General features: G+C 42.1%; 1 long non-coding RNA gene across 1 annotated transcript in view; it reads right to left on the minus strand.

The window, feature by feature from the left end:
* Window positions 1-2955: 2955 nt before the first annotated feature.
* Window positions 2956-25972, minus strand: part of LOC140482621 (uncharacterized) — a 46429-nt gene continuing 23412 nt past the window's right edge. The window contains exons 2-5 of the long non-coding RNA XR_011961770.1: window positions 11303-11356; window positions 9787-9889; window positions 6296-6397; window positions 2956-4950 (exon numbers count right to left, since the gene is read on the minus strand). This is a non-coding gene — a long non-coding RNA (uncharacterized lncRNA). The remainder of the gene's footprint in view (window positions 4951-6295; window positions 6398-9786; window positions 9890-11302; window positions 11357-25972) is intronic.

Consider the following 25972-nt stretch of genomic DNA (forward strand, 5'->3'; position numbering starts at 1 on the left):
ATACTATTTAGATAACCTACTAATGGCCTGGCATTTCGATATTAAAATGTTAAGATTATAAACTGCAAGTGCTGGCTTTATTTAATTTTCTGTTATTACACATAATCCAAGAAACTCATTTACAAAATTGGCTCCTCTTTCTTAAAATAAAGCAAAGTTTCTGTGAACTGGTGAATTTTCTCCAGCCTTTAATTAATTTAAATTGACTGTGTTCGTAAAAGGTTAGCAAAACACCCAGGACACATCCTATACGTTTCTTCAGTCTTCTCTTCATCACCGGCTTACCAGGTTCTCCAGAAAACTTTATTAAACAGCCTTGACATAAGCTTTCATTCCCATTTGCTTGTGTGCTTATAGTGGGAAAGGAAGCTGACTGACAGTCCAAAGTCTTTGAATCTTGTTCCTCTGCACTATGCTGCCAAGTACACTTTAAAATGGAATTTACTTCCACAAAGGAATTCTGTACAAGGGCTCTTTAGGATTCCCATGTGTTTTGAGAACTCACAAGTTCCATAGAAAATACTCAAATGCCAAAAGATTGGCCTTGCTTGTTCAGATGGAAGAGGGTGACCTGGGTCGTGGAAGGATAGTTCTCAGTGCTGTTTTAAGTTCAGAGAACTTTTGGAAGAGCAGTGCTGAAAGTACAAAGTCAATCAAACACTTGCAGTGGCCAACACCGAGTTCAGGGAATACAACTGGAAACCAAATGTCACAATAATGAGTCCTGAAAAGGACCACTGAACCCGAAATGTTAGCTGTAATTTCTCTCCACAGATTCTGCTAGACCTGCTGAGTTTTTCCAGCAATTCTTGTTTTTGTTTCTGTTTCTGACTTCCAGCATCTGCAGTTATTGTGGTTTTTCCTATTGCAATATTCAGTGTGTCAGAGAATATACACCCTTTAAGACATTCTTTGAAACCCAAATTGTTGACTAAGCTTTTGGTCATCTCAGCTGATATAACCTTTAAAGGGCTTTCCTGATGAAGGGCTTTTGCCTGAATCATCGATTCTCCTGCTCCTCGGATGCTGCCTGACCTGCTGTGCTTTTCCAGCACCACTCTGATCTAAACATAAACTATATCACTCAATAGTTGTTCAGGACATTGGTGAGAGCACACCTGGTCTCATAGGATCCTGATAGTGTGGAAGCAGGCCATTCAGCCCATCAAGTCCACAACAACCCTCCAATCAGTATCCCAACCAGACCCATCTCATTACTGTAATCCTTGCATTTCCCGTGGATAATCCAACTAACCTACACATTCCTAGACAGTGGGTAATTTAGCATGGCCAATTCACTTAATCTGCACATCATTGAATCGTGGGAGGAAACCGGAGCACCCGAAGGAAACCCACGCTGACGCGGAGAGAATGTGCAAGTTCCATTAAGAAAAGGATAGAGTCAAACCTGGGTCCCCTGGCACCGTGAGGTAGCAGTGCTAACCACTGAGGCATTATGCCGAGAACTTCAGTGCTTATTTAAGAAAGGATTTAACTGCATTTGCAGCAAATAGGGTTGAGTCAACTGCTTCAAGTCACGTACGAGTTACAGGGAAAGGTTGGACAGATAGCTCCTGTATCTGTTGGAGTTGAGAAGAATGAGAAACTGATAAGATCCTAATGGGACCTGACAAGGTGGATGTTCAAAGGATGTTTCTCCTTATGAAAGAGACGAGAACTAGGATTCTTTTCTCCGTGTTACTCTTCCCTAGAGAGTCAGGGAAGCAAGAGCATTGAATACTTTTAAGGGTGAGTTTGAGCAATGTTTGACTAATAAGGGAACTTATGGGTATTAAATGTAGATAAGAAAATAGAGCTGAGACCACCATCAAATCAACATGAGCTTACCAAATAGAGCAGATTCGAAGGACTAGAGTAGCTTATTCCTATGTCTAGTGGCATATTCATAGATATGTTTCATAAGGTCAAATTCAGATTGATAACATTCTTATGAAGTATTTTGGAATATTTTATCATGTTAACGATGCTATGTAAATGCAAATTGTTGTTGCCATCTCCACAGACACATGAAAGGTGATTACTGAGGTATATCTCATTATTGAAAATGCCTTGATATTTAAAGCCTCTTGAATCTATGGGCGAAATGCAAAACTGAATCAGATTATTGGCTAAAACAGTCAGGGTTAACACCATGTCTGTGTTATATGACTCTACTAAGTTTACTGGTCCCTCAATTAACCTTTGCACTGACATGAAAGAAGGCATAATATGGAAAATATCTACTTAGACCAGCCTTGTCATGTCTGAAGAAGAGCCATATTGGACTAGAAATGTTAGCTCTATTACCCTGTCCACAGATATGCCCCGGCCTACTAAATCTCTCCATCACTTTTTTTTTAACCTCTCCCAACTACTCTGAAAACACAGTCCAAAGATTTAACCCAAAATAAACCTTTGTTGAATTCTATGATAGGGCAGCACGGTGGCTCAGTGGTTAGCACTGCTGCCTCACGGGACCAGGGTTTGATTCCAGCCTTGGGCGACTGTCTGTGTGGAGTTTGCACATTCTCCCTGTGTCTGCGTGGGTTTCCTCTGGGTGCTCCGGTTTCCTCCCACAGTCCACAAAGATGTGCAGGTTAGGTGAATTGGCCATGCTAACTTGTCCATAGCGTTAGGTGCATTCGTCAGGGATAAATGTAGGGTCGGGGAATGGATCTGGGTGGGTTACTCTTCGGAAGGTCGGTGAGGACTTGTTGGCTGAAGGGCCTGTTTCCATACTGTAGGGAATATATGCTAATCTAATCTTAAAATAGCTGATAGCCTATTATGGCATGTAAGGAATCAATACAATTTATTTATATAAACATAATATTTTTAAATGTCTTCCTTTGGCAGTTTTTCACAAAACTAACGTGGAAGGTAAGTTAAACTAAATATCAAGAGTTTTTATTTGATAAGACATTAAAATGTTAACACCATATACCTGTATAATGTAAGTATTTTAAGTGCTTGTAATAATTTTAAGATTTGAGGATTGCTTTGCCTCATAGATCATTCTTTGAAAGAACAGCTCCCAGAGAGATAGAGAGGAAAACTTCAAGTACTTGCTTTTATTGTTCTGTTCGTTGCCTTTAGGAGCTTGGACTCATGTTGAGATTGTACAGGACATTAATGAGACCTCTTCTAGAATCCAGTTCTGGTCACTCTGTTATAGGAAGGATATTATTAAGCTGGAGAGGGTTCAGACGAGATTTACCAGAATGTTGCCGGGTATGGAAGGTTTCAGTTGTAAATAGAGGCTGTGTAGATGGGACTTTTTCATTGAAGCTCAGGAGGTTGGGAGGTGAGCTTATTGAAGTTTATGAAACAATGAGGGGTATAGAAAGAGTTAATAGTCGTTGTATTCTTCCTAGGATGGGGGAGCAAGACAAGGGGGAGCATTTTTAAGGTGAGAGGAGGGAGATTTAAAAAGGACATGAGAGGCAAATGTTTTACACAGAGGGTGGTTTGTGTCTGGAATTAACTGCCTGAAGAAGTTGTGGATGTAGATACAATTGCGACGTTTAAAAGACATTTAGATAAGAACATGAAAAAGGAAGATTTGGAGGGATATGGCAGGTGGGACTAGTTTAGTTTAGGATTATGTTTGACATTGGCTGGTTGGACTCCCCCTAGTCTTGAAATCCCCCATCCTAGGAAAAATACAACCACCATTAACTCTATCTATATCCCTCATTGTTTCCATGCTGTATGACTCTCTGAGAAAGGTCAATGCAATGATAGCATTTATTTTGAAAGGACTTGAATATGAAAGTAGGGATGTACTTCTGAGGCTCTATAAAGCCTTTGGTCAGACCACATTTGAGGTATTGCGCAAAGTGTTGGGCACCGTATCTCAGGAAGGATGTACTGGCCCTGGAGCATGTCCAGAAGAGATTCACAAGGTTAGTCCCAGGAATGAAAAGGAACGTTTGAGGTCTCTGGGTTTGTATTTGATGGAGTTTAGAAGGACGAGGGGGGATCTAATTGAAATATACAGAATACAGAATGGCCTAGACAGAGTGGATGTTGGGAAGATGTTTCCATCAGTAGGAGAGACTAGGACCCGAGCGCACAGCATGAGAGTAAAGGGAAGACCTTATAGAAGGGAGAGAAGGAGAAACTTCTTCAGCCAGAGAGTGGTGAATCTATGGAATTCACTGCCACAGAAGGCTGTAGACGTCAGGTTATTGCGTGTATTTAAGACGGAGAGGGATAGGTTCTTGAGTGTCAAGATGATCAAGGGTTGCTGGGGGAAAGTGGGAGAATGGGGGTTGAGAAACTTATCAGCTAGGATTGAATGGTGGAGCCGACCCGATGGGCTGAATGGCCTAATTTCTGCTCCTGTCTCTTATGGTCTTTATGACTCTACACAGTGCAGAATGTGGGCCTATATGTGAGTGACAGGCATCTCTGGTAATTGGCTCACTGGTAATTGGATCAGGGTTTCAAGGTCAGGATGTGACTCAGGATGCAAAAGCCAAGTTGGTGAACTTGTGCATATGTTCCACAACCAAATAATGGGTTTCCAAATCATTCACTTCTAATGGAAGGCAAACAAAATGTAACTTTTACATCTGATAAATCCACGCATAAACCACGTGGAAAACAATGCAGAAAAACAGGTCAACCTGAGAGTAAGAACCAATAACTACAGCATGAAAGACAATGGCAACTTCCCCGTTATAAAATGTGGGGAGCATATTCAAACCTTGCATCTTTTTTGAGCAACTCAGGAACTTGAGGAAACTACTTGCTTTCTCCATGGCAATGTCTTGATCAATCAGAGTCAACTTGCCAGTTGATCAGGACCCGACCTTCCTGTCATAGAAATTATTGTGACCATTTGAAGAGTTGGCATTCTTGCATGTGTCCTGATGTATGCAGGATGACAGACTTCAGCAACATTTCCCTCTTATTCTGTACGATTCCTAAATCTATTAGTGACACCTAGTGATGGAGAAAGAATACTGCATTCAGCTTCGGCAGGAAAATGGGAGGAGAGTCTGCCAACTAATCAATAGATGCCCACGCAAAATCAAATGTGAACATTTTAAACTTGACTTAGATAAAGTTTTATTAAGCAAATATATTAAGAGATTGCCAAAGGCAAGTATATGGAGTTAGGCACAAAAGCCATAAATGATGGAACAGCCTTGAGGGGCTGAGTGCTCCATTTAAGATTCCGATTTTAAATTTCCTTTTATTCAGTCATGTGATGTGGGTATTGTGGGCCAACATTTATTGCCCGCCCCCAACTGCCCAGAGGATAGGTAAATGTCAAACACATCGCTGTGGGTCTGGAGTCATCAGACCAGGTAAGGATGGCTGTTCCCTTCCTTTCACGACATTAATGAACCAGATGGGCTTTCTCCCACCACCCTGAGAGAATCGACAGTGGTCATCATTAAACTCTTAGTTCCAGATATTTATTGAATTCTGTTTCTACTCTCTGCCATGGCAGGATTCAAATGCAGGAGCCCGGTACATTACCTGGATCACTGGATTAATAGTCCACCAATAATACCACTAGGCCATTGTCTTTCTTACACCTATGTGTGTGTGATATATGACAGATGTGATATATATACACACACACACACACACACACACCCATACATATACACACACATCTGCTTTGAAATGTGTAGACATTCGCAAATAAACCATATCATTATAGAGGTATTATAAGATATATATATAATATATATCTTATAATGCCTTTATTATGATATGCTTTAATGGCCAATATCTACACATCACAAAGCAGACGTCATGCTTTGTTGCAGATTAAAATGTTAGTCCTTTTTTGGTGGGTGCTTCCAAAGGCTGAAGTTTATAAAAACATTCTCTACTATATGCTTTTAAGACTCAACTTACTTAAATGTGACGACAGCCAAGATTTTGCAGACAATCGCACAATGGCATGGGCTACCACTGACTTTAAAGGTAGCTGCTTCTCAATGGTCGAGCATGCTCTGTGGGTTCTGGTTCCCATCCCCAAGGTAACACAAGAACAGTGATGTCATCAAGCAGGCTAAGCCACCAATTAAAATAATGCATTTGCACAGGCAGCAAAACCAGGAAGAATGAAATAGCTTTCATCATTGCAATTTCAAAACACTTTTGACAGACAGCAAATAAAATACTATGAAATACCATGGTGTAAAGTTACAAGTTAACTATCATAAACGTTCTTTTATTTCATTAAAATTTCTATTTTTCTTTAATCACAGAATGGATTAATCCACTTGGTTCATGACTGTCCTTCAGGGAAGGAAACTGCCATCCTTACCTGATCTGGGCCTACATGTGACTCCAGACCCACTGCAATGCGGTTCGCTCTTAACTGTCCTCTGGGCAATTAGGGATGGGCATAAATACTCGCCTAGCGATCCTGTGATTGATTATAAATAAAACTTGATATTACACAAATATAAAATTATTTTTTTTACAGGTTTCTTAGAACATACTTAAAAATCCAGTCACACCTCATTCAACAAAATGTAACACTTTCAAACATAGCACTAGGGTGGTGAGTTTAACCTGAGAGTCACCGCACTTCAGACAAGGTGGGGGGGTGGGGGGAGTTGGGTTTATGACTGACAGCACCAACGGTTCTGAGAAAAAATGGCACAGATAATCACGCTGTACTTCCAATGGATTTCTTTTTTGTCACTTAGGCTTGTTTCCCTTCAAATGGGTGTCCCTACCATGAGCACAGAGATCACAGTCAATTTTCCACTTAATTGCATTGAGGGATAATGGCGAGCAAATACAGAACAACACAAAACTAAAGAGAGAAAGAAAAAAAACCAGTCGCAGCCAAAGATCTGGGGAGCACAGCTCCAATCCTGACTCATAAAGCGAGGTCTGCTTTCTGCTAACTATTAACTGACTTATTGATTTTAGATGTGTATCACACAGTTATAATTTTGTCAGAGGGCAGACCACATAAGTTGTTCTTTTTCTGGTTATTTCATTTAGTCTTATTCCAAAAGTCTGTAAATTGACGACCAGGACAAAAATTATAATTGACATCATCTGTGGGAAATATTTTATAAAACAACAGGTCCAAATGAGGATTAAAGCCATGTGGTAATAAAATACAACAGTGAAGAATACAGGTCTCAGGATTTCTTGCACAAACAGCTGGGCTATATACTCCGCTGGGTCATTTTTTAAAACACATTTTGCTTGAAATAATTAGTCCCTTTCTCTGCACATTGCCAGTCATTGCCAAAAGGCAGTATTCGTGAGACCAAACTGAACCCAACTCCATCCACACAGGAGCTAGTTACGGTGATCCACAGATTTCCCTAGGGGGGTGATTGCATCGCATCTGACTTTGACTCCAGAAGATCAAGTCGGAGCTAATGGACTACAGTGTGGTCCGTAATGTGGGGTTGCAATCAAATTTGAGGCATCAATGAAAAAGTTTTTGTTTTGCAAGTTGCCATGAATGTTGAGCCATTTCAGGAGAAATAAGAAGGTGCAAAATAACTTTTTTTTTTCTTTGCCAGTGTTGCTGATCAGGGTGAAAGTAATGGGAACGGCCACCTTTTCCACACAGAGTAGATTTGTGTCAAAGGTTAGGTCTGTGCCCTGCAACTTTAAATTTAAAAAGTGCATTAAGCTGAATAGGCTGTGGTTGTTTTCCCTGAATCATCAGGGGCTGAGGGGTGCCCTTATCGAGGTTTATAAAATCATAAGGGGCGTGGATAAGGCAAATAGACAAGGTCTTTTCCCTGGGCATAGGTTTAGGGTGAAAGGGAAAAGGGACATAAGGGGAAAGTTTTTCACGCAGAGGATGGTGCGTGTATGGAATGAGCTGCCAGAGGAAGTGGTGGAGGCTGGTACAATTACAGCATTTAAAAGGCATCTGGATGGGTGTATGAATAGGAAAAGTTTAGAGGGATATGGACCAAATGCTGGCAAATTGGACTAGATTTGTTTAGGATATCTGGTGGGCATGGACGATTTGGACAAGGAGTCTGTTTCCATGCGGTACAGCTCTACAACTCTATGAGTCCATGTCCCACTGATTCACCAGAGGTTCCTCAACACGGCAGATGCCATTTAATTAACAGGCTATTTCCTTTGAAACATGGATTTTTAGCATCTTTCCACTGAGGTGGTATCTAGAGTAGTTTCCATTTTTGGGACCCAGCTCAAGAGCCCTCTTGTGCATTCTTCGATCCTAGATCCTGCGGATTTTTCATTATCTATTAATTGCGCGATGTTGGCGTGGACCAAAGCGAAACAGCAGTATGTATTGCAAAAAATAGGCAGAGCAGCAAGTCTCTTGAAGAGATACCGACTTTGTTTGCGCATTCTGCAGGCAAAATGATTTGGTGTAAGTATAGCTTTCAGCCCAGGAACTTCTCAAAAAAGTTCTCAATACTGAGTTAATGTGTCTATGATTGGGTAGCACAGTGGCTCAGTAGTTAGCAGTGCTGCCTCACAACACCAGGGACCTGGGCTCAATTCCATCCTCAGGTGACTGTCTGTTTGGAGTTTGCACATTTTCTCTGTGTCTGTGTGGGCACCCTCTGGGTCCTCCAGTTTCCTCCCACAATCCAAAGATGTGCAGGTTAGGTGAATTGGCTGTGCTAAATTGCCCATAGAGTCCAGGGATGTGCAGGTAGGTGGGTTAGCCATGAGAAATGCAGTGTTATGGGGTAGGTAGATATGGGAGGGTTGCTGTTCATTCACAAAGCAGGCATTCTATGATAGCAGCAACTGGCATTTATAAATGTCAATACAGCACCCCAGAGCATTGAATGGAAGCTTTATCTGATGACAAATTGATGTTAAGCTACAGGAAGTGTCTAAGAATTCAGTCAAAGTGGCAGATTTAATGTAGGAGCTTCAGGGAGGAGAAAGGAGTGGAGATGTTTTAGGGACGTGACTCCAGAAGATGGGGTCAAGATGGCCAAAGGTCACAAAGACAGACAGGTCATCAGCAGCTGCAGAAGAGTCATATCAGACTCAAAATATTAACTCTGCTTTCTCTCTCCAGAGATGCTGCCTGACCTGCTGAGTGTTTCGAGCACTTCCTGTTTACTCTCCACTGTCTGAGGGCCAGAGGTGCGTACAGTCAACTAAGCACTGAAATGGGTTTTAATTGGATTCATTAGCCTCCCCCTTTCTCATCTCTGGTTTGCTGTTTTCATTTGTTGCAGCTTTATCTTCACTGGGCAACACTGGGGTTAACTAACCAGGTTCTTGACCTCTGCTGTGTTTCATCGAAGAGTGTAGAGCTTCTTAACACCAAAACAGATGTAAATCTGGCACTTCAGCTTGGTTTCCATGGCAACGCATGCATTGAAATCATAGATATTCCAGCACAGAAGTCTGCCATTTGGGCCCACCACAATTTCTGTTGGTGTTCTTCCATTCCCAATCCCATGGCCCTGCTGTTTCTCTCTACCCTTCGATATTTTTCTCCTCCAAGTGTTTATTTAATTCCCTCTTAAATGTCATGATTGATGAGCTTCAATTGCCACTTAAGTATTACCAGAAGTGCTAATGTATTCCATATTCCAATAATCCTTCGCAAAATTAAATCTTCCAACTCCTCCTTTATCCTTCCGGTAATAAACTCAGAGTTCTGCTCCTGTGTTACTGATTAATCTTAGGATGGTTTACCGTCTAAAGCCACTCAACATATTTGGGAACGTTTTAGGGAATGTTCCTTAACCTTATGTTTGATAGTGAAATAATAGATTCATTTCCAATCTGCAGTCAAAAGTATATTTGTCAGCCTGAGTGGATATTGTCTACCTTCAATGGTTCCAATAGGTCTTTTGGAACAGGGAGAGAGAGGAGTCAATATTCACTGGCTTCTCTTCCATTCACAGGGCAATTAAGCTCCACCGAAAGTGACCTGTTTGAAAAGATATTGACACAAACCATCAAAAGTAGCAACAAGATGCCCTGAAGGAATTTTCTTTTTAAAACCCAGAATTTGAATAGATGTTACAATCAGATTAAATTATATTAAACTTATGTGGTACCCTGGTTGGACTACACTCAACCACAATGCAGTGGGTGGCAATGGGAATGTCACTGGACTACCAAATCCAAGATTCCAGCTTAATGTCCTGAGGACATGGTGGATAGTGAAGATTGAGTTTGATAAAATCAGGGCTAGAGAGCTGGTGACCATGGTGACTATTGTTATTAAAACCCCTTCTTGTTCACTCATGTCCTTTCGGGAAGGAAATCTGCCATCCCTACCTGGTCTGCTCTGCACTTGACTCCAGACCCACAATAATGTGGTTAATGTGGTCAATTAGGAATGGACAATATATGCTGGTCTAGCCAGCGATACCCTGTGAACAAATAAATAAAAACAGTTCTGTTTGGTGGTCATAGAGAATATGAGCCATCTGGGGAACGGACAAAAAAAAGGATTCACAAGGATGACAAAGAATTGAGGAACGTTGTTTGACCTTCTTAAGAACATTGGCACCTTCATGAAACCAATAGTGCGTCCCAACAAAGTGCATAACTCTGTAGGAAAAGCAACTTTGTACCTGGAGATCAGAAGTTGAACAAACCTCTCCAAAATGCAGCTTCATGCTCAGAAACAGTCATAAATCTAAGCAAAAATCATAGAATTCTTACAGTGCAAGAAGAGGTCATTTGGCCCATTCAATCCACACTGATTCTTTGAAGAGCATCTCACCCAGACCCAGACCTATCCCCGTAATCCTGCATTTCCTGTGGCTATTCCACCCAGCCTACATGTCTCTGGACACTATAGGGCAATTTTTAGCATGGTCAGTCCAGCTAACTGCAAATCTTTGGACTGTGGGAGGAAACTGGAGCACCCGAAGGAAACCCACGCAGACACGGGGAGAATGTGCAAACTCCACACAGACAATCACCCAGTGGAATCAGACCTGGGTCCCCTGGTGTTGTGAGGCAGCAGTGCTAACCACTGAGCCACCATATCGCTCATGTGGACAAAGTCAAAATGCTGAACTGAGTCAGAAATCGACTTTTCTGTGCGCAAATGAAAGATCTGATCAAAACGTCTCAAGAGTGGACGGTAATATTTAAAAACAATAGTACGCCGCGAGCAAATGTGTAACAAAGTCAGGAAACCAACTTTGCATCAGAAAATCAAAAAGCAACAACATCCTCAGCAACGTCCAAAATTACAAAAATAATAGTACACCTCAAACCATGCATAACTCAGTGAGAAAATCACCTTTGCGCTATTAAATCAAAGGTTTGCGCAAAAATGTGAGACCTTGACAAATATAATAGTGGAACTCAGCAAAATGCATACCTTAGCCGAAAAATCACCTTTCAGGAAAGCTTGAGCAGGTTAGGTTATGTTTTTCTGGAAAAGAGAAGATTGAGAAATGACCTGGTTGAGAGTTTTATAAGAGCATTGGTGGCAAAGTCACTGGACTAGCGTACCCACAGCCCAGGTTAATGCAGCGTGCATACACGTTCAAAGCCTACCACAGCAGCTTGTGGAATTCGATTCATAATAACATCTAGAGTTTTAAAGCTTGTCTCAATCAATGATGACCAGAAAGCTATTCTTGATTTTTATAAAAACTCCATACTCTGGAAATCTGCCAGCATTACCCGGGCTGGACTATATGTGACTCTCGACACACAACAATGTTCTTTGTTGCTGTGGAGGACACTTAGAGTAATTGGAGATCTTGAGAAAAAATTTAAAAAAGAATGAATTTCTTCAGATAGATGCGATGAAATTGTTTCCAGTTAAGTGCATGTCTAAAATGTCAAGCCACATATATGACAGTCACCAAACAATCCAGGTGAAAGCAGGCCATTTGATTCATCAAGACCCTCCAAAGAGCATCCCGCCAGACCCACCCTATCCCTGTAACCCCACATTTTGCTTGGCTAATCTACCCATATCTGGACACTCTGGGCAATTTAGCATGGCCAACCCACCTGACCTGCACATCTTTGGACTGAGGGAGGAAACCGGAGCACCTGGAGGAAATCCACGCAAACACGGGGAGAATGTGCAAACTCCACACAGACAGTCGCCCGAGGCTGGAATTGAACTTAGGACTGTGAGGCAGCAGTACTAACCACAGAGCCACGATATAGGAACTCAGACAAAATGTCTTTACCCAGAGAATGGTGAGAATGTGGGAGTTGCTACCACAGGGAGTGGTTGAGGTGAATAGTATAGATGCATTTACAGGACATTTAATGACCAGAGGGAGAAAGAAGCCAAAGGCTATAAGTTCTGTATAATCTGACAGACGTGTATCACTGCTCTCTTGAAAGCTTATTGTAACCAGAACAAATTAATTAGTTATAGAATGGAAGAACTGGTGTAAGGCATAATTGAGAAAACGCACCACTGAACACAAATTGGATTTGCTGTATTTTAGATGTCTGTAATTGTGGGTACTTTATGTGTCATTCAGCAGGAATCTTGAGAGGGTGGATGAACATACCAAAGACTCTGAGTAAATAACTCTTTAGACCTCAGCTTTTGGTGGCAATGTCATAACCTACATATTGAAGGAAACACGGAAATTAATCTCACAAGCACGTTTAGATTCTTTATGAGCAACATATTACTTGGAGCCAGCAATGACTGCTTTAGTTCCATGTGCCCTCATTCAGCCAGTTGTAGAGTCACAGAGTAATACAGCATGGAAACAGGCCCTTCAGTCCAACCAGTCCGTGCTGAACACAATCCCAAACTAAACCAATACCACCTGCCTGCTCCTGGCACATATCCCTCCAAACCTTTCCTATTCATGTACTTATCCAAATATTTTTTAAATGCTGTAATTGTACGCACATTCACCACTTCCTCTGGAATTTAATTCCATCTGTGAACCACACTCTGTTTCAAAAAATTTGCCCCTCATGTCTTTTATAAATCTTTCTCCTCTCACCTTAAAAATGTGCCCCCTAGACTTGAAAATCCCCCTCCTAGGATAAGGCAACCACTGTTAATTCTATCTGTGCCCCTCATTATCTTATAAATTTCTCTAAGGTGGCCTCTTAACCTGCCATGCTCCCAGCCTATCCCACCTTTCATTATAACTCAAGCCTTCCATTCCCGGCAACATCCCTGTAAATCTCCTCTGAGCCCTCTCCAGCTTACTAATATCATTCCCATAACCAGCCGACCTGAACTGGGTGCAATATTCCAGAAGAAGCCTCACCAATGTCCTGTATAACCTCAACTCCAAACTGAGCCCAGCGCTAAGATCTGGATGGTTGCGGCTGCATTCGAAAGAGGTGGAAAGCTATGGGTGAGAAAACCATTGGTGCAACTATCCTGCAAACTGTCCAAACATGCAAAGCTGACTTGTGACGCATGATGGTTGCTCTCTTGAGCATATTTGGATTTTATAAGAATATTGGGACGTATAAAGTGTTTGGGGATGGGATGGCTGTTGGTGGTGATGGGTGAAAGTTGGACTTGGCACAGGCGTGTGAGAAAAAGCTGTTCTACCAATATTTCTATTTCAATCACCATTAAACGATCTCACTGGCTACTGTTGTATTTGATTAATGGCCAACAAGTAGCTTTAAAATATTGATTGCCTTCACAGCTGGATTAAGTACTTGGCAAAATAAGTCCACTGCCCAGTATATTTTGGATCAACCTGCATTGAAATTCTGCAGTTTGGCATTGAATAATTCCTTGTACTGACACGTTGCATTACCAAATATTAATATACATATTAATCATAATTCTTTGTTGTTTTTCCCCCGACATCAGCACTCATACTTAAATAGAGAACCTGCTGGCACAGGAAATGATGCAAACATTGCAGGAACTGTAACAAAACCACGATCTCAATGGACTTAGTCTCAGCAAACTCAGAACAGGTGTTAAAACCAAAGAAAATATATTTCAAGTGAGAACCAAAACCATTCAAAAATATTTTTAAATATGTTTTGCCTTAAGGAAACTTGCTGGCAAAGCCAGCTTGTGTTGAGTTTTTTTTTAATGCTCTGCTGTAGATTAATTTAAAGCGGTAACGGGATTCAAGGTTAAATATCGATCCATTGTTCTTGCTGAAGTCAGATACAAGGACATGGGAAGCCATTCTGTCTGATGAGCTTAACGCATTATGGAAGACAACATTGCTGTGTATTTTACATATCCCAGAGCAATACGCAGATAACAAGAGATGTTAAATGTGCAACAGGTTTGCAGATGTGCCTGCAAGTGTCTGATAAATACAAAATGCCCACACTCACCTTTACAGTTTGGCTTCTAACGGCTTCTATGGTATCTGCTTACTTTGCTCTGAGTCAACATCCAGGCTTAACTCAACAAACACAGTGAGCATAGATAAGTTACCAAGCACAGTTACCAAAAACACATAGTCAAACACAAAATAAATGAGCACTTGCCAGTGGCTCAGTGGTTATCAATGCTGCCTCACAGCACCAGGGACCCGGGTTTGATTCCATTCTCTGACTGCTGTCTATGTAGAGTTGCACATTCTCCCTGTATCTGCGTGGACTTCCCCCCACAGTCCAAAAATGTGCAGGTTAAGTTCCTAATTAGTCCAGAGAAGAGCATTATTCCCACAGTGGATTAGCCGTGGGAAATGCAGGGTTATGGGGTGGGAGTGGGGCGTGGTGGGATGCTCTTTGGAAGGTTGATGTGGACTCGATGGGCCAAATGACCTGCTTCCACACTGTATGGATTCTGTGATTCTAACCTGTTGCAAACTCAAATAAGAATAAGCCCCAGCACAACCATAGTTTTAAAGATAAATAAAATAAAACTGAGGGAAGGTACTGAAGAAAGATCACTGGACTCAAAACATTAACTCTATTTTCTATCCCCAGAAGCTGCCAGACCTGTTGAATTTCTCCAGATTTTTTTTGTGTGTTCCACTATTGAAGTGAACCCTATTTTATACACCATCTATTAGGAAATGATCCACTTTTCCAACTGATAAAGATTTTCTGTGTTATATCTTATTGGCAATCAATAATTGAGTTACTTTTCTCCTGACATAGTGACAGAAATCTTGTTGCAGGGTTTATTCTCATAAGATTGGGAGAAGGGCACATATGGAATGCATCAAGTTTCCCAACTGCATCACTGTGATATGATGATGCATGAAAACTGCACGTGTGAGTTTTTAAACATCCGACACTGCAAATCCTGCAATTTCCAGTTGCAAATCTATATGACGTCATCATAATGGATGATGCTTAAGGCAGACTATTAAAGACATGTCTCTTTTCCATTATTCAGATACGTTTGTACTTTTAATTTCATTTACCACTGAACTCTAAGGTGCATGGCTGCATGTACATCTGTAGAAGGCTTGAGAATTGAGAGGGAATTTAAATCTGATCTCCTTCATGTCACTCACTTCACAAATCTGACAATCCAGTTGTTTCCTGTAGTGAACCATCCTCGGATTTAGAAAACTGATAGTTTGCGGGTGGATGATCCTTTATAGTCCGAGATCTGTCTTCTGGAGAGCATTTAAACTCTTGGAGTTCCTTTGCAGAGGATACCTTCCCTCTTGAAGCAAGTAGTTTGTTCTTTGCAGGATGTTAACTCACTGGATGTTAATCATTCCTCCTCAGTTTCATACAATTGTATGGAGCTTGTTCCTAGCCTGTAACAGCAGAATTTTTTTGTTCTCGGTCCACCTGTGAATTTCTGCTGAAGCACGTAGACTTTTTAAACCTCAAAACGTTAATTTGGTTTGGAGTCCCACATTCACCCTCAGCAGTGGCATCATTGGCGAAATCAAAATGTTCACCTCCCCAGTTCTTCCATTTGCCTCTGACCTGACATGATCTGTTTAACAGATACTGAGGATTCACGCTGGGAAGATAACAAAGTAAATAACCTACTCAAAGTTGCCTCCACTGAGTCACCTCAGCCTCTCACGTCAAAGTTCGTCTGTCATGGCTATTTGTTCAGCAAAGTATCTGACATGGAGACACGCAGACAAACAGAATCAGCCTTTCTACCTCTGCATTCGCAACACAGTAACATTTAAATCTTTGCAGACCCTCAGAATGGACCCCAATGTTTCCTAGCCAGACTTTTTGAATAGCCAATCCTGGACTTTGCAGTGGAACAATTCTCATCATCATTTTTTTAAAAAATCTGAAAGAATTGCTGCTGCTGTAAAACAGAAACAAAGACAAAAATTGCTGGAAAAGCTCAGCAGGTCTGGCAGCACCTGTGGAGAGAAATCAGTGTTAACATTTTGGGTCGAGTGACTGTCCCTCAGAACTTGTTTCTCATCACTGGCCTGTAGCTTAAACAAAAGACTTAGCAGCGTATTAACAGTAGAATAACTTATTAGATCAAAATTAAACAACAAAGTAAATCTAATTGGTCTATGCTATCAACCCAAAAATCTTTGTTTTCAGCCCCATTCATACAAAAGACAGACAAACAAACACAGTTCAGGGATAATTAAAAGAAAATAAGAAAATTGGCAGATTAATTCAGTGGTTTTCATGGTGGCTTGCTCCACAGGCACGGACACCAGTTTATCAGTTAACTGATGTTTATCAGCTCACTCAGATAGAGGCAGTCATACTTATAACTTCAGTTTCTATTGCCTGAACCTTCAAGAGCTGATAAAGGAGGTTCGGCTGAGAGCTTTCAAATCTTTATGGTGCAGTATCAACAACGAGATTCCTTCTCCAAGGAAGCAAAGTCCAAAACCCAATTCAAACACAGACCACTCTCTGACAAATTGACCATCTCCTCCATGAAGTTGCAGTTATCATTCAATATCTTCCTTCTACTGGACATAATGTTTCTTCCAGACTTGCTGGAACCAATTTCCAAGTACTGACCATATTAACTACCAATGTTTGCTATTGTTTAAATGTAATGCTCTTGCCTAGTGACAAAGCATCTGAACCTTTTGATGAGGGACCAACTTGCAAATAAATTTAACTTTCATATCTCCAATATTGGAGGGTTGCTTGATGCACATCTTTTATCTTAAGTGCAATGTCCCTCATACTATGTAGTTGTACTACTGTTGACCATAGTTCATTCTTTGATAATGTAGTGTCACTTGGACCAATGTTTGTGATGATGTAGATGTCAAAGTGCCATGATAATATGGTCTGGATTACCCAGTTCCAATTTGAAACCTTTAGGGTTTTCCTCTATTGTAACCCAGTTAATAGATGAATCAATTACGACAAGGGCTCTGTTCCCTCCTGTTCTTCAAATAATGAGATGGGAACTTTTATTTCCATCAGAGCTGGCCAGTAGAACATTATTGGCTTAGCATTTTATAGAGAGTAGGCCTCCAATATTCTGGAAGGATTTTCTCAGTACTACTTTGAAGCCAGTCTAGATTATAGTGCTAATGTTTGCCAAGGCTTTAAGTGTCATTAAGGCATTATAAATAATCAAGTTCACTAAAAAGTAATACACCTTTATCTGTTTTTTGCAAACTGAAAGCTTCCTTTAATTGCTTGCAATTGGTTAATAAGAAAGAAATAAATTGACTTTCAGTTCAAAAACCCCACTCATTTCCTGCAGCTCTCAGGACTGTGGCTAAATCATGTTTTTCTGTTCGCAAAATTTACAACCTCTTTATCTCAACCTGTGTTTGAAAAGTACAACGATGGAACATTAAAGACTGGGCTGAAATATTATAGCTCTAAGCATGTCTGACAATTATATAAATCAGCCAAGAACACAACTCTTATATCTTTCAATAGCTGAACTTTTCGAACACTGTTATTTAATCAGAGTCAATAAAATGTTGAAAGATTTAAGCTGGCTAGATTATTTTAAAAGGCATTGCATCCTGCTTGACCTGTTTTATCAGAACATTGTCACAGTTTCTTTTCAGGACAGAATTCTTTCTCTACCAATTGTTTGCTCCACACCCCCCTTCCAACTCCTGACCTTTGATAAGTACCTACTCCATGCAGGGATATGGTTCAGTCCATTCCAGTTGCTTGCGATCACTTGCCCAAAGTTAAAATTTCTACAGTCGCCCACAAATTACTCTCTTGTTGGTGGGTTTGTGTTGGAGATTTCTGCACTGTCAAAGTGAATTCAGTGCTGTTTCCTGCCGGAATTGACGCTGTTGTCTTCTTCAGCTTCTCTGCATTGGGGCAGGTCCAACCCACCCTCCAGCCACAAGGTAGGGTAAGGAGACAGGCCCAACTCCTTCTGCCCTTGGGAACAATCTGATCCAACTGTCCAGGCAACTGAGTCATGACGCCCCAGCCAGGTTACTGTGCACACCACATTTGCATCCATATTATAGAGTCATGCAGCATGGAAACAGACCCTTCTGCCCAACTCGTCCACACCGACCAGGTTTCTAACTAGTCCCACTTGGCTCATATCCCTCAAGGGGAAAGTGAGGACTGCAGATGCTGGAGATCAGCGTTGGAAAAGCACAGCAGGTCAGAGAGCATCCGAGGAGCAGGAGGATCGACATTTTGGGAATAAGCTCTTCATCAGGATATGTTAACTCTCCTGCTCCTCTAATGCAGCCTGATCTGCTGTGCTGTTCTAGCACCACACTCTCAACTCATATCTCTCCAGACCTTTCCTATCAATATGCTCATCCAAATGTCTTTTAGATGTTATAATCGCACCAGCTTCCGCCACTTCCTCCGTCAGGTCATACACCTACCATCTTCTGTGTGAAAAAGTTGCTCCTAGGGTCCCTTTTAAATCTTTCCCCTCTCATCTTAAATCAATGCTCATTCGTTTTCAACTCCCCTACCCTGGAAAAAAGAGCTTGATTATTCTTCTTATCTGTGCTCCTCCTGCTTTTCTAAACCTCTATAAGGTCACCCCACAGCCTCCCACGCTCCAGCCTGTCCTGATAACTCAAACCCTCCAGCCTCAGCAATATTTTCTGCACCCTCTCCAGTTTCATATCATTCTTCCTATAGTAGGATTACTAGAATTATATGCAATACTCCAAAAGTGGCCTTCTCAATATCTTGCAACATGACATCCCAACTCCTGCACTCAATCCTCTGACCAATGAAGGCAGCTGGACCTCATGGAATCTGAGTTCCCTGACTGGGGCTGTTAATCTGACAAACACCTTCTTCACTACCCCATCATCCTGTGTTAGTAGACGTTTTAATTTCCTTTTCGTTGCAAGATTCTCTGTCCTTACCATGTCACATTGGTGCCATATTAGAAAGATTTGCAGACTGCTACTCAACTCAGTTAACCATTCACCAAGTCACCCTTTATTTACACATGAACAGTCCTTGACGTTGGTACTGGCTCATTCAGAGTCAGGTACCAGAGTGTCAGTATCTCCAACACTCGTCCTTTTAATCTGTCAGCCAGGGCTCCCTGATTGCACCAGATTAACGGCCCCAAATTAGGGAACTCAGATTCTATGGGGTCCAACTAGCTGACCTCATTACAATCACTGCATCAATCTGCTGGGCCGCGGTATAAATACACCAAGAGCTCTGAAGGAGAGTCATCGTACTTAAAACATTAAGTGTTTCTCTCTCCACAGGTGCCGCCAGACCTGCTGAGTTTTTCCAGCTTTCTCTGTGTCTGTTGTAAACACACCTTCCTTGGTCATCCAGTCCTGGTTCAAAGGTGATGATTAGCATCCACTGAACCATGAGATCCCAATTCGCTTGCCAGGCAAATTGGGTTTGGAGAAATACCTTTAGGGAGGAGAGGATCAACTGATAATCAAAAGTGAGGAGAAGTAAAGAGGCAGATTTGAAGTAGTAACACAGAGAACCAATTTTACTGTGTTTACCTCCCCAAACCTGGCCCAAAAATGAAAGTTAATTTTTCTATCCCCTTTTGAACCCATTCAAAACCCACCTCCTTGTACACAGGTCTTTAGTGCTGGCAGTTAGATGACCATAGGGCGACAAGAGAGCCGAGTCTGATCTTGTGCTCGCCCTCACAGACTGACAGAATGGCTGCAACACTGATGGGGGCCATTCAGCCCATCATATCTGTACTAGCTCTCCAAATGAGCAAACCACCTACCATTCCCCCACCTTCTCCCTGAAAACACTATACTTTGCCTATGTTACTTTTGTTCCTGAGATGACACCGTGTGGGGCAATATTTCTCTGTACTCCTGTACTTGAGTATGTGACAATAAACCTAATTCTAAAAACTCTATGTTTTTCCTATTTCTTTAATAATCCAATTCCCTCTGAGGTGCCTTTACTAAGCCATGCAGTTCATTCAAAATTTTAACCACTCATTGCCTGAAACGTTTCTCCTCAAATCACCACTACATATTTTTGCCAATTACCTTCAATCTATGCCCTTTTATTCTCAATCCTCCATCAATTTCTCCCAATCCACTCACCTCCTGATTGTCAGAGCTCCTTTCAACCTGCTCTTTTTCAAGGAACTCTTTTCCAACTTCTCCAACCCATCGGTGTAACTGAAGCCCAACACCTCTGTAATTACTCAAGTGGATCTTCGCTGCACTCTTTCTCACGCTTTCACATCTTTCCTAAAGTGTGGATCCCAATACTCCAGCTGAATCCAAACCAGTGTCTCATAAGATTTGATCACCACAGAATTGTTACAATGCATCCTTCATGCCATTATGGCGACATTTGCTTTCCAAATGGTTTAGTGCCATTCTTCAACATAAGCTCCCAGCCTTCTGCACTCAATGCTTCTTTCAATGAAGCCTAGGCTACTATCTGCTTCATTTAGGACATAGAACATAGAACAAGACAGCACAGGAATGGGCCCTTCAGCCCAAGATGTTGTGCCAAACATGACACCAATTGAACTAATCCCTTCTGCCTGCCCTTGGTCAATATCCCTCCATTCTTTGCATATTCCTGTGCATAACTGAAAAGCCCCTGAAATGCCCTTAGCGTTGCTTATTGCTCTCTCAACTAGTCATGCCTCCTTCAATGAATTGTGGCTTAAAGCCACTTAGGCTTGCCTTGCGAGAGATGATCAGGGCCTGCTTCCAATTCTGAAGAAAGTTTATCAAATTGTGAGTTAAACTCTGTCCACGCTCAAGGTGAGTGTGTCTGCCATCTTGACATTTTCACTTCAGGTTTCCCGCACTCTGCCTTCACTCTTTCTAAACTAAAGGCACCGGGGCTGACTCTCACCTCCTAACATTGCCCTGGAATCCAATCAGCTTACTGAGGCTGGATTAAGAATGGATTCAGTCATCTTCCCAGTCTGTGTAGCTCAGCCAGTCAGCGAGTGGGCACTCTGAAGCACCGCACGCAGTTTAACAGATAGCCATCGAGTCTAAATCACTCGGCATTGTTGCCTGACGTATCTTGTGAAAATGACAGGCTGCCTGGAACTGAACTGGGCTACCATCTCATGCAGATATTTCAACAATCGCTCTTTGTGGTGCAACTTGAAAAGATTTAAAAGGTGCAAATAAATTAATGTCGCCTCGAGCACCATATGTCACAACTTTGCAATTTGAAAAAGAAAGCTGAATTGAAAATACCTCAGCTCCTGATAAGTCTGACATGTGTTCACCGAGAGGACAAATGTGGATGCTTTGGAGAAACATTAAGCACCGAGGGAAAAGGCATTGATTGTAATGTCATGCTTCGTGAGCGCAGTTCTGAAGCCAATGCAATGACTGATGTGGCCCAAGCTCTTAACTCCTTGCTCTAGAAAGAAAATGAAGTGAAAACGCTTAACCAATGTCTCAGTAAGTACCCGTTGGTCCAGTGAGGACATTGGACATTAGGGCACGCTGAGGTATTGTTTGTATAAGGTAGATCATGAACAGTCAAGCCAAAAGTGCAGGAGCTACGCAATGTAACATTTAGCCAGTGGTAATCATGCCTCAATTGCCACAGAGGAGTAGAAGTAGGCCATTTGGCCCTTTAAGCCTGCTACACCATTTATAGAAACCATTACCTTCCCTCCAAACATGCATCTCAAATCCCTAACCCTTAACTCCTTTATCTAGCAAAAAAAAATTAATCATTCCTCATGTTGATCATTCCTCAACAGCTTTCTCAGAAAAGAGTTTTAAGATTTTCACGAACCTGTTTGTTAAGAAGTGCTTTCAGAGATCACTCTCTCCTGGTCCAGGTATGAGTTTAAAGATCCGTCCTTTTATTCGAGAAAAGAGCAAGTAGTTTCCCTCTATCCAAAGATCATGTTGCGGCTGTACAGGACATTGGTTAGGCCAATGTTGGAATATTGCGTGCAATTCTGGTCTCCTTCCTATCAGAAAGATGTTGTCAAACTTGAGAGGGTTCAGAAAAGATTTACAAGGATGTTGCCAGGGTTGGAGGATCTGAGCTACAGGGAGAGGTTGAACAAGCTGGGGCTGTTTTCCCTGGAGCATTGGAGGCTGAGGGGTGACCTTACAGAGGTTTACAAAATTATGAGGGGCATGGATAGGATAAATAGACAAAGTCTTTTCCCTGGGGTCGGGGAGTTCAGACCCTGAGGGCATAGTTTAAGGTGAGAGGGGAAAGATATAAAAGAGACCTAAGGGGCAAGTTTTTCACGCAGAGGGTGGTACGTGTATGGAATGAGCTGTCAGAGGAAGTGGTGGAGGCTGGTACAATTGCAATATTTAAGAGGCATTTGGATGGGTATGTGAATAGGAAGGTTTTGGAGAGATATGGGCCGGGTGCTGGCAGGTGGGACTAGATTGGGTTGGGATATCTGGTCGGCGTATACGGGTTGGACAGAAGGGTCTGTTTCCATACTGTACATCTCTATGACTCTATGCTATCAAATCTTTTGTTGATCATAGAATTATCATCAAGACCACTTCAAAACTTTAACACAAGCAGAAATTGGGCCTTTTGATTGCACTTCTACAGAAATATTTCATGGTAGTCCCATTGTAATGACCTCAAGGAAAGGTTCACTTTAAATGCGTCATGGTGTCTATCATTGCCAAAGGCTAGTGAACGGAAAACCCCTACGTTCGCCCAGACAGACTTTAACATGCATTATAAGGGACAATGAGGAAAAATTAGGAAATTGGAGGCAGCCATTTAGCCCCTTGTGCCTTCCCTGACATTCAACTAGATCACGGCTGATCTTCTATCTCTAGGCTTCTTTTCCAGATTATCCCTGAATGGGTGCCAGCACGGAACAAGTAGGGAACCTCATAAGGAGGGCATTGACACGCAGGCAGCCGACAGGTGTCTAATTCATGGGCAAGTTCGACCAAAGGGTCTATTTCCGTTCTGTACAACCACATGACTCTAATTTCCCAACTCAGATAGCTACCTCTAAGGCAAATTGACATTGACAGTCTTGGCTGAATCGATTTCCGAGAATGATATAGGGATGACGGTGGTCAGTTTTACTCCACAGCGGTTGACTCTTCACTGTCTTCGGTAATGCAAGGGCAAATTGAGACAGGCAGCAAATGTTCCCCTCACCAGTGATACCCGTACCCCATTCACGATTCAAGGGAAGAAAACAATCTTGAAGGACAGGCAACCATTCCCATTCTGCGAGGCAATACCGATATCCAAGCAACACTAATAAGCCAAGAACACCAGAAACCGGAGCAGCTGTAGGACATTTGCTTCCTCAAGCTGACTCCACCATCATGGCTGGTCAGCTTGCTGCCTCAACTCCCATTTCCTGTCTGCTATCAGATCCCTCAAGCAAATATCTCACAAACCTAGCCTTAAGTGTTACAGTGGGTGATCCCGAATCCTCTGGGAAAGGGAATTCCACAGTCCTGTGACCTTCTGAGAGCAAATGATTCCTCTTCAGCTCCTACTTAAAGGAGAAACCCCCTAATTTTAAAAACTACTTCATCCCCACGAGGTGAAAGACCTTGTTGGCTTTCAACCTGACAATTCTCCTCAGGATCTTTCACGTTTCAATAAGATCGCCTCTCATTCTTCCAAATTCCAATGGGTACAGACCCAACCTGTCCTCTTAGGATGAGGTAAGGTAAGGCAACAATGTCTATTGAAAAAGAAATTAAAAAACAAAAACCATGACTAATGAACTATTGTAGCTTGTAGCTGAAAACAAAAAAAAAACTGAAGATCACAGCAGGTCAAGCAGCACATGTGGAGAGGGAGCAAGCTCATGGTTTGAGTCTAGATGACCCTTCATAGAGCTGACATGAAGTGTGGAGGGGGCAGCATTTATGCAATGGTGGCAGAGAGGCGTGGAGTGCTGGGGGAGAAAGGGTGTTGATAGTTCAGATTAAGTAATCGGAATGTGAGAATAACAGAACAATGGTGCGTCTAACTGGCAGACTGGAAAGAACAGACAGTGTCACTGAAGTAAGAGAGGAGATAGGACATTGTGACAGAGAATGTAACAAGTAAAGCTAAAAGAAAGGGAAGGAACGGGAGTGGGTTCCCAGTTTGAGGGCGTTAAACTCAATATTAAGTACAGAAGGGCTGTAAAATGTCCAGTCTGAAGCTGAGATGCTGGTCTTCCAACTTTCACTGTGATTCACTGGAGTATTGCAGCATGCTGAGGACAGACACATGCGCAAGCGAGCAGGATGCTATGTTAAAATAATCGGCTACCGGAAGATTAATGCAATAGTGTTGGGGTGGAGTGCTGGGGAGAAAGGGTGCTGATTGTGCAGATATTTTGCTCCAAGCATGTACCTGGTTCCTATCATGCATTAATTTGGTCCGTAGACTCATTCAAGCAGAGAGGATTAGTGTCAGCATCCTTTTATCACAGCCCTGCATCGTATGGAGCTGTCAAGTGAAGTGAAACTTCTCTGATCTGCCTCTCCTGCAGTAATATTCTTTCTTGAGTAAGGAGATCAAACTGTACCCAATACTTCAGATGCCATCTCACAGCTGTAGCGACACTTCCACTCTTGAATACTTGATTCCCACTTGCAATAAATGCCAACAGTCCATTCACCTTCCTCATCCCTTACTGAGTCTGAAAATTTTAAAAACTGATTCTCAATATCGAGATTTTTCTTCCAATTCTCTCCTTTTGGTTTCGAAGGTAAGGTCAGAATCTCAACAATAAATGGTGATCACCTTGTTTTCGTGCATTTGCATCTTACTTATAGTCCAGTTCGCTCTGGAGAAACCAGACATCGATATTTCCCAAAGTCAGAACAGTTACTTGTCAGATGCAGTTTCTTCAGGCCTCAACATTAATGTCCTTTCAACATCATGGCCTTAAATGGTGTACAGGCAGTGTCCTTCTCCCTCCCCCAGCTACCAAAGTAGGCATTAGCAAATCAACAATTATCCTGGCTCATCCCAGCCCAACTCAGAATCCACGTTCTCCCTTTCAGGAGTTCAGTTTTGGACCTCAGGGAAATCTTTGACATCATCTTCTTTCCTTTATGCATAGGAAGACACAGCCCACTCACACATCTACACAGGATGCAACTGGCATTCATATCTCCGCTTTCTGAGAGACTGGACGTGGAAGCTCCTAACTTGCAGCATCTGAAAAGGAGTTAAATGATGTATTAAAGGGCGTTAAATACAGCACCAGCTGCTTCTACTCTGAAAGGTCTCAGCAGCGAGAGAATTTCTCTACTCCTGCCCTCATGATTATATGAGTGAAGATTAGAGTGGTGCTGGAAAAGCACAGCAGGTCAGGCAGCATCCCCATTCCTGATGAAGGGCTCCTGCCCGAAATGTAACTTTTCCTGCTCCTCGGATGCTGCCCGACTTGCTGTGCTTTTCCAGCACCCACTCTAATCTTGAGTCTAATCTCCAGCATCACTTTTGCCTCATGATTATATGAGATGGACGCACCAAACAGCCCATCAGGACGTTTAATGAGCTGAAGAACAAAACTATGACAGAGAGACTGACATTCAGGTGGTAGGTCATTCAGACAATGAACACAAAGCCGAGTGTACCAATTTAGCGCAAACAGTTAAGAGTCAACCACATTGCTGCAGGTCTGGAGTCACATAGAGTTTAGGCCAGGTAAGGATGGCAATTTCTTTCCTGAAAGAGCGTTAGTGAAGTGTAGCAGATGGGTCTTAGCCCTAACAACGGATGCTTGGTCATCATTAGATACAAC

This window comes from Chiloscyllium punctatum, chromosome 11, assembly GCF_047496795.1.
Source record: "Chiloscyllium punctatum isolate Juve2018m chromosome 11, sChiPun1.3, whole genome shotgun sequence".
In the NCBI taxonomy this organism is placed as follows: domain Eukaryota; kingdom Metazoa; phylum Chordata; class Chondrichthyes; order Orectolobiformes; family Hemiscylliidae; genus Chiloscyllium; species Chiloscyllium punctatum.